This window comes from Drosophila teissieri, chromosome 3R, assembly GCF_016746235.2.
Source record: "Drosophila teissieri strain GT53w chromosome 3R, Prin_Dtei_1.1, whole genome shotgun sequence".
Taxonomy (NCBI): Eukaryota; Metazoa; Arthropoda; class Insecta; order Diptera; family Drosophilidae; genus Drosophila; species Drosophila teissieri.
In genome coordinates, this window is record NC_053032.1 from 6,382,486 (window position 1) to 6,401,472 (window position 18,987).

The 18,987-nt window shown below is 39.6% G+C and overlaps 1 protein-coding gene and 1 long non-coding RNA gene across 4 annotated transcripts in view; one reads left to right on the forward strand and one right to left on the reverse strand.

The window, feature by feature from the left end:
* Positions 1-18,760, reverse strand: part of LOC122619660 (homeotic protein antennapedia) — a 103,887-nt gene extending 85,127 nt beyond the window's left edge. For 2 of the 3 annotated variants that reach the window (XM_043796717.1, XM_043796718.1), the window contains exon 1: positions 18,572-18,759. The gene's annotated coding sequence lies outside the window, so the exon portion shown is untranslated. Of the gene's footprint in view, positions 1-18,571 lie in introns of all 3 variants that reach the window. The other variant, XM_043796720.1, reaches the window with a different exon arrangement.
* Positions 3,730-4,773, forward strand: LOC122619662. Its single transcript, XR_006326089.1, has 2 exons — positions 3,730-3,840; positions 3,900-4,773. It is a non-coding gene; the product is annotated as an uncharacterized LOC122619662 (long non-coding RNA).
* Positions 18,761-18,987: the final 227 nt, after the last annotated feature.

Consider the following 18,987-nt stretch of genomic DNA (forward strand, 5'->3'; position numbering starts at 1 on the left):
ATGTGAGTGTGGATGCGACAGTGCCTGAGCCACTCAATCCCAAAAGGGGTTGGATGAGCTGGGGGCAAACATCGTAGCTTACTCTTTTTTTATACCCCTTTTCAGGCGAGAATTGGATGTCCCGGGCTCTGAGATTGCAGTGCTTTTATTTTTCCCCGCACGTTTTCCGTGGCATCTTTTTATTTACGTCTGCAATGTGAAGTGGAAAATTGCTGAATATGTGACAGACTATACAAAAAAAGGCACGCTGTACGTGCCAGTTAATAAAACTTAAATGAGAGCAAGCTCTGTTGAAACATGACAAATAAAAATAACATAAAATTCACCAGGTATTGAGCAGGTCACATTTTCAAATAATGAGGAAGCCCATATTATCACTCCAAGCTGTGGTTCTTTAAAGTAAAATAGAAACAAAATACATAAAAAGCCTCAGATTGAATCAATTACACCCCCAAGTCAGCCGTAGTTTGTTCATTTTCATTTTATGTAAGGGCTGCAACACCTCGATAAATGCTCGAGCAACAATCTGCGAATGAGAGTTGCATGTCCAAAAAGGGACATGGCTATTTAGCACCTGTGAGCCGCACTTAATTAAAAATGCAATTTTGTGTTGTTTTTTCGGCCACACGCCAACACCTTGAAGCAAACCGAGACTTTGATGCGAAGTAGCGTGTCAGTGGACTGTGCCTCGTTTTGTTGCACTCACTGTACTTGGCATTTTGCTCTACTGACTAATTCAATTGTGCGGGCAAGCAAACCCCTCGATTGCTGTGTTTCCCATGTCTTTAACCCATGGAATAGCTTTGTTTATCAACAACTTTTCACTAGCTCACTCGTCTGCCACTTCCGTTTCTTTTGTTTTTTGCTTTTGCGGAAAGGGGCAAGTAGAGGGGTTGCCCAGGTGCCAAATACAATTTGTGTTGCATTTTTAATTCGTGGAAGACTCCCCTCCAAAACTTGTCTGGTAAAGTGCTGGACTGGGTAAAGTTGAATGAGGATGTGATGGAAGAATTGTTTAGTGCAAGGATATGTGTTAATAGATGTGCATTTTACAAATAAAATTGTATTTTATTTCCTAGTATTTTCCTTTTTATTTGGACACCAAAAAATGTGTATACGCACGTTTATAAATTACATTTTTTGATTCTTTGTTTTAATGGACTTGATAGTAGTTAGGACTTACTCTCCTTATAGGGTACAAATTTTTGTTTTTATTTTGTATTGATTAAATATATTTGGGGTTACATTAAAATGAGAACCAATATTCAAAGTTGTCTTGTACAAATATCCCAAAAGCTAGTGAAAATATTGCTCGCCATGAAAATGCATTTATCTTATTCACTGAAATGTCAAAAAAGGTCAGTGCTCTCGCCGAGAATTCCCCCATCTTGTGAGTGCAGCCAATGCATTTGCATTGGCGCCAGTTGCAAAATATATATGGACCGGGGGACTTGGAGTTGGGAATCGGCAATTTTTCGGACACACGCATTTCGCAGAGAGGAGTTCGAGTCCTCAGGTTCGAGTCCTCGGACCAGGACCAGGCCATAAATTAAACGCATTTTCCGCACACAGAAGCGCAGGGGCAGCGGGAAAAGCAGAGCGGCGTGAAGTGAACTGCACAAAATTTCCATTCTCGTTTTATTTTCTGTTAATTTGGCCGAGGCAAGAAAAAAACAGCCTGTGGAAAATGAGGAAATGCAGAGTGCAGAAATGTATGAAAAATTAATTTTAAAAATCGTTAATTGAGTGTTTATGGCTCTGCACACACAAGCGAAAATATGCATTTGATATGGAATTTTTAAGCGCATAAATATGAAAGCATATTAAATGTGAGAGATTTACGACTGCCGCCAAAGCCTTTAATTATTTTTAAAATCATAATTACTTTTTGAAAAGGCAAAAGCGTCGCACAACTCAACCAACCACAAATAATAAACTGCTTGAATCAAATGTCAGTCAGCCAGTTGACTTCAATTTGCATAGGCAGTTAAATCATTTTGTCGTGTCTTTCGAGTGTTAGTGCAAATGTGCGCAAACAAGAGCAAACAATATTTCTCACATAAATTCACACTTTAACCAATTTGCATGCAATCTGCGGGGGTGCAACAACTTTTCCCAACTGCCACCGAACTACCACCGAACTACCACCCAACGCCCCTGTCTGGGGGGTGAAAACTGAGAGCTCTCCGTATTTTGCGCATGATTGTCGAGGAAATGGGGAGTCCTGCGGGGGTGGCCGACTCATTTCTGCTGCATTCAGTGCGAACTTTTTGCATATTTAAATGGCCATGGTCTGGCAGCCAGAAAACTGCACGAGTGACTGAATGAGTTTGAATGAACTCGCTGCACGGAAAAAACACAAAACCAAAACACCAGCAACCCAGCACAAACCAAAACAAAACAAAACTCTTCGGCTGGGGCTGGGGCCCACGTTGCGGCAGAGTTTTTCACTTCCCTCTTCTCTGGACATCGTCACCAGCAACAAAATCGAGAACATTTCAACGCAACCGAAACAGAGGAGGTTTTCGGTTTTCAGGAGGAATCGGGAAATAAATGGGGGGCATACAAAAATATACATGCTTGGGTGAATTTTTGAAAATATATGCACCCGAATGGAAAGAAACAGAGGGCACAGTGTCCTAAAAATAGTTAATTTCTTGTAAAAGAAAGCTAATAACTTTGATTGCAACACAGTAATGAAAAAAATGTAGAAAAAATGTACAATACCAAATAGATACTAGAGAAAATTATGACTGCTTACTTCTACAAAAGAGAAAACTCATGATAATTCAATGCATTTATGAATAATTTTATGGCAACATCATTTTATTTAATATATCAAAAGCCCAAGTCGTTAATTACTGTGCATACCAAGAGCAAAAACGTTAAATTCACCCGTTAGCTTTAGGTCTTTCCCGTTTCATTCGCATATACATACATATATATCCTGTTTAGCCAGGACAACCTACTAACCAAGCTATAGAGCTCTTCCTTTTCACCCCTTTTAAACCTTGGAGGTGCAGCTGCACTTTGCCATTGTACGAACTTAAATCAAAAGGTGACTAAACGAGAATTTCCTTTTTAAATTAATAAACTCGGTCGGTCGGCTGGCGTTCGCTTTGGCCTAAGAATAAGTTGGTTTGCCTTAGTTTGCCGTTGGCTTTTGGCTTCTGCCCAGTTGCTTTTGCTGCTGGCCCAAAGGCGGCTCAAACTTACCCATTAACTGCGTTCATAAATTCATTTTTGATGGCAAAGTTTCCTGACGTGCAGTTTTTTTGTTGGGTCGCCAAAAACTTTTTCCTCTCAGCCTGCATTCGTTTTTTATTTACTTTTAAATACATATATTATATGTATATATTTTGATAATTGCTTGGCAAATCATTAGTGGCAGATACTTGTGAACAGAACTCACCTGAAACGAGGGCAGATAAAAGCATTGATTTATTAATAATAATTTTTAACCAAACTATTGATTTATGCAAAAATAATAAACTACCTAATTTATGGCTCTGGTTGTTCAATTAATCAAATACAATCTATGGGTAATTAAAATTCGACCAATATTAGTGTATCTCGAATATTAATAATAATCGAGTGTGTATTATTGAAGGAATATTATTTAACCAATTAATAAGTTCAAATATTAAAAATTTGTTTTGTTTTGTCCTCATCGAACTCAAAAATATTTTGAAGTGCCCACCTTTGAACAATAGATCAATTAGCTTTATATTTTTTTCTATTACATATTTATTCTTTTAAACTAATACATTTGTTAAATGTTATTAAAAATAAAAAGTATTTATTACAAAATTGCGCATTTTCTCAAGGACAATTCGCATTGTATGTATTCCTTGTCTTTCGACGCAACATTTGCAGTTCGGTTCAACTACCCCAATCAGATGGACGTAGATTGTTGGCCAGGATACGGGCCAGCAGGACCACACACTCGCCTGCCAGCTGATAAATATCACCCTCTGCGAAAGAGACGGGCAAATGGGGCAGAAAGAGAGAGCGCCTTGGCTTCGGTAGGGCGCTTCCAAGGAATGCCAAACGGAATGCTGCTGAAGTCAACCCGAGGGCAGTGCACATGTCCTGGGCCCAAGTGTTTTAATTATAAAAATGAGATATCGCAGGACTGCCGCGCAGACATCTTCGATATAGCAGGGTGTCCTCCAACCCTCGGCATTGTTGGCCAAACTATGCGAAACGCGTGTCAGTTGCACGAGCCTTCTGTTTGCCCACGAGGGCAGCAAAAAACGAGCCGCGAAAACAGCCGGAAGGAAGCGCATGTTGACTGAGTCCTTGTTCTCGCCCTCAATTTCTGGCTCGTTACTATCACCGTTCCCTGACTTATCGGACCCAAATACAGGGAATCTTATCACAGACAGTTTGAATGCAAAGCCCGCCAAGGAGCAACCCTGGGGTTAGGGTTCCAAATAGAAGGACTGCTCACGGAACTTCTAACTTCATCCAGCACATGGTATTTACTCATTAATGCCCTGCATTCATGCATGGAACTCGCGATGGGTCGTTGATAGCACCCAGCAGATAATGGTACACGCAAAAAATACTTTAAAAATGTTATATTTAAAAAAAGATATATTTCACACAATTCACACATGTGTAGTCATGTCATGATTTCCTGCCTCACCCAATTTAAATCCTTTTCAAAGATCTCATCTCGGAAACCTTATTAATTATAGCCCAGAAACTCATCGCTTTGTGAACTACAAAGCTACTACAACAGAAAATAAATTCAAATGAAGTTCCCAACTTTAGGCTGACGCCATTTGAATAACGACGAAAATCGCAAAAGCTGAATCGCAGGACTCGGGCGAAAAGTCACCGAAAAGTAGGCAAAACGGAAGCCATAAATGAAATTAAAACAAAGAGTGGGGGCGCTAGGGTGGACCCAAATTGCAGGGTGGGTTCGCTGGTTCTTCGGATGGATTTGGCCGTGGCCGTGGTATTTGCCGGTTCTCTAAGGACTGAAAATTAGGGTCACTGGGTGTGTGTCGCTTATTTTTTCCAAGAAGGTTTTTCGGGAAAACATTGCGTAACACAATCGGACAAACGAGGATGGGAAGATAGCGCTGAAAGGGGGAGTGTGGGGATATAGCCAGAGATACGGAAAAAGCCAAAATATCTAGACCGAAAATTGGTTAGCAAGTGGAAAATGTTGCTTCGCTTGTTGGTCTTATTTTCCCTTTTCTTTTGCTTGTTTTTATTCTGCGGCGCCCATTTTTACATTTTCTGCCGCGGCGTTGACCAAAAAAGTTGAAAAAAGTTTCCGCCTTTTTGCCAGCCCGATATATACCATATATATATATATATATATGTATACGAGTACATACATAAATATATGTATATATTCTTTGTTCGGACCCATTCCGTTGGCCAAATATATATATGTATGTCATTCTCTGAGCAACTTTTGTTGTTTGTTTTTGGTTTTTGTTTTATTTGACTGCCCGCTGTTTTTGCCATTTTTTATATTACCACGCCGTTTATCATTTCCCTCTGCCAAAACACACTTCCCCAGCAACAGTCCCGCTCGCACAAAGGCTCCCACTCTTTTCTCTATGTATTTGCATATTTGGAACATTTTTGGCATTAGTTACCCAGACTTCAGCAGGTAAATAAGACGATTCTCATGCGACTTTAATTTAATTTATTAAAAGGACGCATAAGCTCGACTATGGCAGCGATTTTCCCGGTTATTTTCCCGATGGGTGGTGCGTGCGAGCCTTCAGTTTGCCACTCCCCCAGCAACTCCGCCCCTCAACCACCTAGCTAATGGAAAATCTAGCTGCCACTGAAAACGAAATCGAAGCGGGGGAAATGCCTCCAGACTGCGTTTTGTTTTCGTGTTGGGTTTACTTCGCTCTTGACATTTCCTGCCGCCAGAATCGGGCCTTCTGACTGCGAATCCGGCTCTGCTCCTTGGTTTTCCTTGGCTCCGACTTCTCTGCGTGTTTGCATTTGACACATTTAATTCCTGGCCCGGCACCACACCCCCTAAACCCACTCCCCCTTCTACTCGGCGCCTGACGCTGACATGATTTATTAATTATGAGCCAAAACATGAAACGAACTTGAGCTCTTAATATTCGACCTTTAAGCGAAGGTTTTTCGCAGAAGGTATTGAATGGGGGTATCTTGAATGAATATTCGGTTTCTTCAAAAATGTAAATAGCATTTTAATCACATTACCTCGTAGTCAAAAATTGAATATGAACCGATAGCAAGCATATATAAATCTTGTATAGCAAAACCGTTGGAAATCACAATAAATGAATACTAATTCCCAAGACAATTTTCAAACAAAACTCATTAGGCATCAGTAAAGAAAACACACGTGTTTTTATTTCCACATTTTAACCAGCTACTAAAAGCAAGTGACCCGGCGGCCAAAAGTAGAGGCCAACAGAAGAGCCAGACGACAAAGAAGAATGTTTTATTTTCGAAAAATGTACTTTTGTAGAAAAACAACAAGGAGGCGAAGCCACGGAAAACGCGGGGATCAAACCGATTCAGCATAGAAAACAACTTTTTGGCGCTGCACGCGGAACGCGCCAAGCGAGATAGATGGATGGCTCTGGGGCCAAGATTTATGGTTGATCAAGAATTTTCCGTACGCTGCATGCGTTCGCGTTTTCCAACCCAAAAACTCCACCTTCCCCCTATTTTTAGATTTCCTTTTCATTTTCGTATCGGCTTTCAGTGCGATGCACCCATCTCAGTCAGCATCTTCGTGTGTTTTCCCATTTCCCGAATTGCATCTAAGCCGGGTGCGAAGAAGAGAAATGTCTCTTGGGTGTATTCGTATTCATAATATGGCCGCACCATAAATATGCCGCTTTTCCTACAAGACATCCGATGTCGGTGCAACGGGCTGCGGCCAATCGAAAATAGGAAAACAGGAGCGTTGGAGCGGAGGAGCGGTGGAAAATCAGAAAACTGGGCGTACGTCCGTCGACGCCTTGACGGATTGGACGGATGTACCCGGCAGAGGCAGATGTAGTTGCCGAGATTCAAAGATGCAGATGGGGACGCACTGCATCAAGTGGCGATCGCTGGCAATCAGATTGCAGGCGAGTGTGCGCCTGGTTAATTGAGAAACTTGTTTCACTTGGCCGCAGCAGTTTCACGGCTGCACGTGGCCAACGAAAATGGTAAAACTCGTTGTCACCAAAGTGGGGAGACAGTGGATAGGGCCATTATAGTTTTTGGTACATGATATAATATATCATAAGAAAATAATAAGCTAAGGAGTCCTGATGAACGTATCTTCTTGGTTACACATGCAAATGGTTGTGTTTTAATCTGTTAACCACTCCATTTTAAATTTTTATATTTTATCTACATTTATATTCCATGTTTTTAAGATCTCGTAAGATATTAAGTTGAATTAAACTTTTTCAACTTAACATGGAACTATTGTAAATTATATACATATATTTTACCATAAAGCCACATCTTACTTATTGCCTTCTATGAAATCCATACAAATAAAATATTGATAATAAAAATAATAGAACTTGAATTCATTTATCGTGTTTATTACAAACTACCTTAAAGTGGTTATATTTTCTACCGATATGCTATATTTAATTTCGATACTTTATAATGCTCTAAAGAGAAGAGAGTTTCACCAGTGAATAATTCATAAATCACATATTAAAAGTCCCAAAACTGACGGTAAATAAACTCTGATATTTTTCAAGCTTAAAGAAATGCATTACACCGAGTTATTTATTTTCTAGTCTAAGTGCACTTTTTGGCCCATGGTGCCATTGGCATAATCTTGGTGCTTGTCTTGTGTCGCAGGAAGTGTTAAGCGGAATGTTTTAATAGTCGCGCAGGCATTGAGGGCTCGTCGAGTCCTTTGGCACACACACGTATGCAAATTACAAGAACTAAGCTAATAACACGTTCCCCAGACATCTGAAGTGGGACGAAGAAGGGCGGAGGAGCTGAGATATTTTAGTTCTCAAGAGCCGAGAAAACGGGTTCGATGCAATGTCTCAATTTGAGCCCATTGGGTTGGGGATTGGAGACTGGGGATTGTGATTGGGGATCACCACCTACAGATTCGAGATCCTCCTTTTTTTGTGGCGTAGTGAAATTCATAAAAATGCAAATAAATAAAATTGAAATTAAAAGTTGTTGTGCAACAAAGTCGAAAGGTGATAAATCAGGTGACAGAAATTAATTGAGTTATTCAACATTGGAAGCATCCGATATCAGACACCTGCAAGAGTGTGTAGATACTTGTCGTCGATGTTGTTATTGGTGGAGTCCCCAGATCCGGCTGAAGCCGCACCTCATACAAAAAATAAATAAAAGGCCGGAGAATCGGCAAGAAGAAACCGAAGTCGAAGTCGAAGCCGAAGCCGAAGCCGAAGACACTTTGCCAAGATTTGCTTTACTTTTTTCGTTACTTATTCACGTCCTTTTCCCATTTCCGTGGCTTGTCGCTGGCTGATTTTGGATTAATTTGTTCTGCAGCCAAGTAAATCCCCCACGCCCGTCTGCATTGCAGTCCCATTGCGTCACAAAAGGTATAAACGCCGAGGGCACGGAACCAAATCCTCGAAAAAGTGAAGTATATTTGGTGAAGTAAAGACGACAGTCACCTCTACCTGGCCGTTCTGGTTGCGATTTTGCGACTGTGCGGCAGGTTTTCGCTTTACGTTTTTTAGTTTTTTTGGTTATTTTGGCTTTTTGCAACGGAATGATATATGAAGTATCTCATGGTATGACATTAACAGCACACACGAACATGTAGTTTTGTAATTTATTGAGTTTTCAGATATTTTGAAGGCATTAACATTGAAACAAATTATTATGATTATAAGATTTATTGCCGCCAGCCAGCGAAAACACACGAATAATCATCTCAGATGCAGATACCAGAAACCGCAGAAAGAGACGACACCGCCGAATGGAAAGAGAGAAGGAACAGAACATATCTCATTTGAATGAAATGCATAGCCGTCTCCACCTGAAACACCTTTGCTTTCTATCTTATCTGCCTCATTCTGTCGCCTGCCCATCGTTTTTGCAATTTGATGGATTGAAGAGCATTTCTTAGGTTGTGAGAGTTATTTACACTTCTCCCTCCTCCTTTTCGAGATAATTAAACCGGTAAGTCATTGAGAAAAAGTGTATACTAGATTCGTTGAAAACTATGTAACAGGTGGAAGGATATAGGCGCTGCACCCGTTTATTACGGATGTTTCCACGCGCATTCTATATGTTTTTTGTTTTGAGGTAAACCAAATATCCAAGTATATAGGCCATCAGGGTTCAGCAATTGCAAAGTTAGTTTGGCAACAAAGTTTAGGAAAAAATATTTTTGTATCCGAACCAGAAGCATAAACCTATTTACCATGAGATAATTTCTGTCTATAGACAGTATATAAAGAAAGCATTAGCAAGTTGAACAAAATCATCTTTATGAATAGCATTATTTATTTTTATGGATTATTTTTATTTATAAATACCTTCCTTATTCCCATAAAAACTAAATAAATGGAATTAGGAGTCTGCTTGGCATCCTTTTAATATCCATGCAAAATCAGGGCATTTCATAGATGATTTAAATAATGGCCGATTGTAGGCACTTACCACAGAACTTCTTCCCAGAACCGAGAGCCCACCAGACCCATTTGTTATTGCCTTATTAACATTGATAATCTCTGGGCAGTGGCCAGCTAACCAAATGGCATTACCCAGACTCAACTTGGCCAACTTTGTCTGCTGGTGACCCACGCATGCGGCGAAATCAGAATTTGCCATCGAAGCGTAGACGCGACACTTTTGGCCAATTGCGATTGCAGCCCGGCCGCCAATTGCATAATTGGCTAGTTGAAATGCGCAAGTGCGAGTGGTTTTTTATTGCGGATGCACTGGCAGACGATTCAGCGGCTTCGATAAGGTAAGCGCCCTGTCTGGTTCTTGGCCAAACACTGGCAAAATTGCTAGATGTATTCATCAACCTCGAAAAATGAAAGACAACTCTTCAAGTATATGGAGAATTCAAGAACAAAAGATCTTTCCGATATCATCACTGATAATAATTTTAACAGTGCCCAAGTTTCTGATTTAATTTTAAACTTATTTATTTTTTTCCCTTTAAAGTTGAGTTAATAGCCTAAAGTACACTATTAAAGAGTTTAAACACTGAGTGTATTTTCAATTTTTTGAGTGTAGCATTTGCTTTTCTAGGTTCTTGAGCTCTGAGGTTGGCGGCTTTCTAATCGCGTTTATTGATTCAAAGACAGGCCACGCGGACACCTGACCGCAAATGGCTTGGGCCTGGTTTTTCTCGGGATGATGTTTGGGTGCCAATGCCGGCGGCGTTGCAACTTTGCGCCGGACTTCATAATTGCCACAAGTTGACGCGCATCGCACGTGGGGCTATGTGTTGGCATTAGACTCTTTTTTATCACACTTTTATTGCTTTTTGCGCCAAACGTCTAATGCGATTCTTCATAATTTTTACAGCTTTTTTATCGCTATTTTTCCCTGTTGTCTTCCTCCAGCCAAAATGTCTTGGTCGTGGAGTGGTGTTTGTTATTATAGCCTCGAGTTTGTGTGTTGCTGTTCGTGGGACTTTGACTAATTGCAGTGCACTTGCCACATGGAGTTGTTGCCGTTGCTGCCTTCGCTGTCGGTGCTGTCAGTCAGCTTGTCCAAACAATTTGTCATCTTCTGTGTCACGTCACAAATGGGTGGTGTTTGGGGTGTGTGTGAGCAGGTTAATTTTTATTAGATTTTCATGGAAACCCTACTTTATAGACAAGCCAGCGATCCAGTCGTTGTGTGTCTGTGGCGCACCGTTTATCACTTCCTTTGACAATTTACATGCTAATCAAGCGCTGGCTCACTTTTGAAAACAACCAAGTCTCAGGGTAAAATTGAGTCCCATAGTTCCGTAATTAAGTCGTCAAATGGAATTTCGAATTGAAACCACTTTATTTATTATTATCTTGCAGAAATAATTCACAGTATAATTCAAAATATATATATTTATATAATTAGATATGTTATGTTTACCGAATGCATTTCCTAGAAGCCTGAAAACGTTCTATTTATAAATGTCCTCGGAAACTTCCAGTAAGCAATAAATATTTCGCAATTCCTTAATCTCAGCGCGATTCCTGATTTTTTCGCCAGCCAACCCGCGGCCAATCAACTTCAGTTTCGTTCAACATTCCTCATCCCTTTTCCTTAAAGCTCAGACATCCCATCCACCAAGTATCGACCCTTGGCTAGAGGACCTCATAAAGCTTTCGGCTCGAAGGAAACCAATTTGTTCTGCCGTTTGATTTAAACGGTTTTATGGCCCGTCCTGTTGTTTTCACTCCATGTCTCAGGACTCCCTTTCTGTCTGTCTGAATGTCGAGATGTCTGAATGTCGACGACCACGACGCGCCCTTAAGTATGCCACTCACAGGGCGCAGAGTCCAGAAGAACCCCTCGAAACCACCCACCCAACAACTCAACCACCCGAACGGCAACCGACTTCGACCACTTGGGACTTTGGCAAATTGCAGCATATGCACGGATGATAAGGACAAAGGACAAGGGACATTTCGGTTTCGCAAGACATTTGGTCAGAACTCAAATATATTTGGGTATGTGTGGGGGCTTCCGAATCACCCCTCCGTCCTCATTTCTCCACGTTCCTCTGCGTAGGGTGCAAATGGCAGCCGTAACGGATTAATCTGTTTTAAATTATTTTTCCTTTCGCAAATTCGGGGATTTCGGTTGAGAAGGGAGATTTGAAGAAATACAATCTCTAACTGGATTGGCACAGAATATGAATATATGTATATATATACTATGAATGTATAAATAAACATCATTAGTAAAAATAATTATACTTGATATTTTTAATTCAAAACTATTATCTATGGAAAGTCTTAGTCTTTTTTTTTTAAATAATTTAAAAATTGTTCTTGCTTTTAGATCCTTGTCCATTTGCATCTTCAAAATTTTTCAGTGTAAAATTTGATTTTAATAAGAAATGAAAATTTGTGGAATGGCCAAATTCTTGGGCATCTGGCTTCGATCAATTTTTGTTGGAGTGCCCTGCCCCTTTAATCCTCCAACAATGAGCGCTGTCTTTGTCACGCCAAGCTCTTGCCTTCTCCCTCTCCCGCTCTCAACTCACACACGACGGTGTAGAGTATCTGTGTGAGGGTCTCTCGTTGCAGACAACGCTTTGGCATCAAGATTAATTTTAGACGAGAAAAAAGGAAAGAAATAAGTCAAAATGATTAATGGGCCTTAATTTTTGTTGCTGTTGATGCTCTCTCCTTCCTTTTTCGGCACATGCATCTGTATGGGCAGCGGATTCGCCCTCTCTTTCGTTTTCCCTTTCCATTTCTATCTTTTCCCCTAAGTCACCACCGCCCGGAGGTTTAGTTTTCGGCTATCCGAAATAGTTCCGAAAGGTTAATGCATCATTTCTGTTGTTTGCAACCATCTCCGCCATCCCTGTCCCCTTCTTACGCACCAGCTGTGCGGATGCCACCATCTCTTTCACACCCCTCCTCCATCTCGCTCGCACCCCTTCAAAGACGGCCATGCATGCTGTCGTATTTTGGGAATGGGATTCGGAATGGAATTGGGATTATGGCTGCTCTTTCTGCCGCCACCTTTTATGCTGATAACTCTGATCCAGAAGGGGATGCATGGCGTCTATTATTTCGTGCATTTGCAGATACGGAAATTTGTGCGCCACATTACCAAAAACTTCTAATTAAATAAAAATTACGAATTATGTTGTGCTTTTTAAGAACGAACTATTTAACCATGCTAGTATCGAACTGACCTCATGCCTATTATTTTCTGAAATTAAGCGTTAGGCCACTACGTCATTATTATTATTCCTTTATTTTATTCTATTATTTATGTCCATCCTGTATCTGTATATTCCATAAGGAAGTGCTATGCTCTTGAAGGTAGAAAAAGTTAAGAATATAAGCCTTAAGCGAACCCCCCAATTGTAATTTTGTTGCTCTTATTCGTGTCCATTTGAAATTTAAATTAAAAATTATTAATCATACAATATAGGAAAAAAATTACCCTTAAAGTATTTTTAATGTTTTATAATTCTTTCTTTTCATCTTTGCAATGATTGAAGCCGTTATCAAAACGAAAGATCAAATATTGCGAACGGATTTTGAGCTAACTCGATTGTGTATCTGTATGTTTGGCTTCATATTCCAGTTAAGTCTTTCCTAAGGTTTTTTTTTTTGGTTTTGTTTTCTTTTTTTTGTGTGCGCTTTTAATTGTGAAATTTCCACGAAATTTTGCGAAGCGACTTTCAGTGAGTTGATTCGTGTTTTCGAGGCTGACACGATTCCGCCAAAAGACGACCCGGCGACGTGGAGTTGGAGTTGAGGTGGAAGTTGGATTTGGACTTGGATTTTTTCAGGGGTCTAAGTGGCAAGACCGAGATCGGGGTTGCGGTTTGGGTCAGTGAGCAATCCGGACCGCATTTGTGTCATTTGCGACAACTTTGACATGTGTGACATTGTTTTTTCTTGGCTCTTTTGCTACATTCGTTTCCTATATATATTTCGGTTTTTTTGTGACATATTCGTGTTGTTTGTCGACTTTGCTTTGCGGCTTGCAGCAAACAACAAACGAATTATTTCATGTATTTTATCTGGCTTTTTTTTCTCGGGGCTTTCAGAGTTTTTTGTAAGCGAAACTGAGGCAGACTTTTGCCCATGGCTAGTTAGTTTAGATACATACTCGTAGATAGAGATACGCGTATGGGTAGATGTGAGTTCCAGCTTTGTTTGACTTGAATTTGCCGCCCAGGTTTTGAACAACATATCGCAGTTCTCCGTTTTTTCTTGGACTTTCTTGACTCATTTTTCTGTATTCCGTTCGACAGCTCGTGCTGCTTTGAACAATGAGTCGTGTATGTGCGGCATAAAGCGTTTGAAATTCAAGATGCAGATCTAAGAACAGATTGAAATATAGCGGACTCGAAAGAACAGCTTGAGAGAAATACGAAAAATCTGTAGCGTTGCTAATTGTTGGCTAAAAAATTAAGGGAAATTCACAATTTTCCAAACTCCTATTTGTCATATTTGTTTGGACATCTTCGAATGCCGGCGGCACCGCCACCCGCAGCTGAAATATGCAAATATTTTCCACATGTGTATGCATGTTTACCTCCCACTTTCTTAGGTCCCAGGACGTTCTGCCCGACTTTTCTATTATATTCCCTACCTCTCGTCGAGTTCTCTTCCTAGGGAATCTGCTCAAAAAATCAAGATTTATTTCGATTTTTTATGACTTATTGACTTCTTCACACAGATAAATCACAAAATTTTCTCCATTGTGATGTGTTTGTGAAAATATTGGAAGTGAATGTGATTTATGGTGGAAGTGCACACGTGGTGGAACAATTCTCACGGTGGGCATAATTGAAGTAGAGGAAAAATAAAACATAAAACGAAAATGGGATATTGTGGGTGACCTGATAAATAGCGGAGGTCGCCAAGGGTAGGTAGACGTATAATTCTAATATGTTGTTCTTCTGTTATGGTAGCTATTTCACTCCAAATGTAACTTTTTAATTACACATTTTAAACTATTAAGATTATGTTAAACCGCTGACCAACTCCTTACTGACCAACTACTTACATATGTATGTAATTAGAAAAAGTTAAAAATATTAAAATTCATGAGTTCCCACTTGGAGAAGCCTGTTCCCGCCATCCCACACCTCTTAGTCCCTTGACGCAATGCACCGAAATCTAAGCAGAATCGCCTTTGATTTATATCCACACAAACAAGAAGGCAAACATGGAACTGCATCTCGAGCACACAAAAATGATTTGATTTATTATGAATTTCGTTTTCAGTTGAAAGTAAAAATCTTGAACTGCATTTGGGGCTGAAAGGCGAAGTAAGCCTATATAGGAATCGCTGGACTGTTCGATTTCAGATCGACGACAACAATGCGAGCTCATAAATAATAATTTGAGAGAGTGCCGAGCAGAACGATGTTGGACATCTAAAAAGAAGGCCGTGCCCAGCCGAGTCGACCCGGTCTAAGCTGTAAAAACAGGTAACCTTCAAGGCACAGATACAATGGTTGCAGACAGCGGGACGTGGATAAAGCCAAAAGTCATGTACTGCGACTCCAGCGGCTTAGCGTCTCGAGTTCAAAGTCAGATAAATGGACTATGGAGATGCGTTTACCGAGATATGCGCACCAAATTGCCACTGCGAAGGACGCATATTAATTTTTATGACCGTACAAAATGACGATTGCATAACCCGGAGCCAGTGCCAGGTGACTTCGACTTCCTAATGACCGTATGATTTCTGCTGGAAAATCCTCGATTTTACGACCCCGTGACAAGTGACAAAAAGGAAAAGTATCATAAAAATCAGCAGGTTTTCACTTTCGGTTTCGGGGTTGTGGTTCCTAGTTGTTGTTGCGTTCTCAAGGACACTTTGGGCATTAAAAAATAAGATTCTTTTGCGATTTTCTGGAAGGTGTTGCGAGTTTAGGTAGTTTGTTTTTCGGGAATTTCCCATAGTTTTGTGAGTTTTCATTCCGCTTCCTGCCGCTTTCCGAGAGCGTTTTGCTTTTTTGGTGTGCGATTGGTGTTTTTTAGTTTTCGAGTTTTGAGTTTTTGCGTTCCTTGTCGCGTATCTCTTGGCCATAAATCATTGTCACCCGCTTCGGCGCAATGTCACTGCGAGCGCTTCCCGCTGGGTTTCTGGCCCCCGACCCTGGACCCTCCCCGGTTCCCTGCTCCTCACCCCGATTTTCGACCCTGTTTTCCTACCACGAACCTACAAAAACAAGTATAAAAAAAGTTGTACTTTTAAATATAAAATAGTAAGACTTTCTCCCATTTTTTCCCTTTTTCCGTGGCCAAAAGGAATTGCAGTCACTGCTAATTGTCACCCAGCAATATTGGATTGAGTTTTAGTTTAGTTTGACCTTACATTTTTGTTTTTCGAAAACATTTTTTCGAAGTTGCAATGGACAATCTGTATATTTCAATCCCGAAAATGTAAATATATTTGAAATAATTTGTTGAATCTAAAAACAGTTGGTTACTTAAATTTTTTATAATAACGTTATTTTTTATTGTTTTGGAATGATATTGGAATTATCATATCTTTTATAATCCATTTTAAAGAGGGATTGTTAAACATAAAAAAAATGTAAGTTATATCTTTAGCTTAAAAACATTCAGAGAAAGCAATTAAAGCCAAGTTTGTGGTCCCATTGGTAAAGCGATAAACAAATTACCCAAGGTTCATCATTTCCGGCGGCTTATCAAAGTTAAGTTCTCTAGGGTCTGAAAATGCTGTGGTCCCGACCAAAGTCGAAAATTTGTTTGTTGATTTAGAATAAAAAACGCTTATTTGCCGTTTCTGGGATTTTGCTTTGTTTTTCTAGAGACTATTGTGTGAAATTTTAGCTTTTATTTGAGCGTTTTTTGTTTTATTTAAATTTACTGGGCTTGCATATGATTAATTAGCCGTTTCATGTTGCCATCTATCAATGGGGGCTTAGATATATTTTTTAATTTCAAAAGCAAGTCAAACAAGTTTTCTTTGTGGCCGGCTGTTTTCGTTGAAGTTTTTTTTGGAACTGTTTTATTAACAACAATTTCGTTTACTTTTGTTGCTTAGTTTTGGGCTTTCGGATGAATCTCAGAGGTCGTGATTAATGTTTTTACAAAAGAGTTGTCGCCATTGAAGTGCTGATGTATAAATCTTTTTGCTGCTTCGCCATGAGTGTGAACTTGATTAAGAATCCGTTTAAAAGAAAGTTACTGCTCTCGTGTTTGGATATACATACATAAATAGATATGTAGGTAAGTAAGGTATTTTAGGCCGATACAAAAGTGGTTAAGGAAACTGTGTATTTTTGAATTAGGAAAATACGACCTCTGATGTAATTGGGAATTTTCCATACAAACTTGATGTTTTTGCCCCGATTCTTCGACCATTGCATCAGTTTATTTTTCTGTCTGACACTGGGCCATAAATCATAAAAGTTTTGCGGGCAAACAGAAAGGAGTTTATGATTTTGTCAGCTGTGTAACATTTCCAGCTGATTAAATCGATAAATTATGAGAAAATAATATCATTTGATGCCAACTATTTGATTGCGCAAAAATCGAAGCAGGCAAAAATGCTAATGGAAATGTGTTAACAATAAGCCAGGATAAGTTCATTAAAGCCCATTGGACAGATCGGCAGAGATTCTGGCCAAATTATGGGACAGGTTTTTAAAAGTTTATTAAATTACGACTAAATTCTGCACTTCGGTGGGGCGCAAGTGCAATGAGAGAGCTGGAGTGGAGAATGAGAGAAAGGTAGCGAGCGACAGACAGAGAGGACGACAAATATGCAAAGGCCAGACAACTAGGACAACAACAAAATCAGCAACAACAAGGACAATGCACTGCAACAATGGCCGCATAAATTTTCTATGCGGAGAACCCGAGAGTGTCCTGTTGGTGCAACAGTGTGTGTGTTTGCGTGTGTGTCTGAGAGAGAAATGGCTGCCCTTTCCCACCATTCGGAAGTGAAACTATGTTTCCCAGGATATGTGCAATAATTCAAAAACGAATTCCAAGTTCAAAGAGCCCATTACTCGTGGCCAGTTAAGTTCGGAGCTCCGTTTTCAGTTTTCCAGCTTCAACTCCCGGGATTCCTGAAAGCATCCCACAACCCCTCTCCCACTTTGCAAATTTATGCAAATGGCTAATAAGCCTGTCAACAGTTTGCAGTTTGCAGGCCAAATGAGTGATGACCTGGCTGTAGCTTCCGAAAAACGCCCTTTGAGTTATGAAGTGTTGAATCTGAGTATGGACAAAAAACTTATACCTTGCACAATGCACAACGAAAAACAGATGTGCTATTCCTTGTACAGAAACATTAAGTTCTAAGCGGCGTATAACATCAATAGATTTATACAGGTATATAAAAAAGTAAGAACTTTCCGCCAGTATATGCATGTTACATATGTATATGCTGTTATTCTAAACGGATTTTATTGACAAATTTTAAATAGTAATAAAAATCAAATTGACACACAAGCCAAAGAGTAACCTTATATATTTTAATTATTTATTGCAAAATAATGTTAAAGGAAACAAAATTTTACTGTTTTCAAAAACGATAACATAATTTTTCTGGTTGCGATCAAATATATGATTAACATTATTCAATTTATTATTCAATCTATCCAAAAAGTTCAAACCGATAAATATAAAATTTTTATCAATTTTTAGCATTATTTTAATGAATTGGCTTGTGCTAATAGAGAATGCCTATCCAAAATCAATCTTGAATATTATTTTCAATCAGAAAATGTATCGGTAATAATATCTTCAGTATTTAAAAGGTATTTGCTAGTTGTCTTTTATCCTTTTTCTATATAAAGACATTATAATTCCAATTGGCGCATAAAAGTGCTCTAAAGAGGAATAGGTTTTCAAGCCATTTTGATTTCAGTGAAGAAGGAGTGGAAATTGAAAAGTCGAGCCCTGGCACTTACCTCTTAAATCCAATAACGTGCGCTTATCCTTCAATCCTGCTGGCTTTCGGGTTCTCAGCTAGCGGTAGCTTGCACGTGCGCCAAAATAAAAACTTTGCCCGCAGTGGAATCGAAACTTTTTCTGCTCCTTATTCTTTTCCGTTTTATATATTTCGGTTTTTATATTTTATTTTTGTTTTTTCTTGTTGTTTTGGCTGTCTACGTTCTATTTCTGTTGAATTTGCTGTGGTTTGAGTTGAAAGCTACAGCTTTAGTTTGCTGCTGGTGTGTAGATATTGCTCGATTTACGGGGGACTAGAAAACGTTGTCGTACAGATTAGAGTTTTCGATGCACGGTGCGTTTTTAAGAATAGATAAACACTTAGGTAGTAGGATTTGGCTTGATAAATTTGAACTCTAGCTCTTCATTTGCAGCA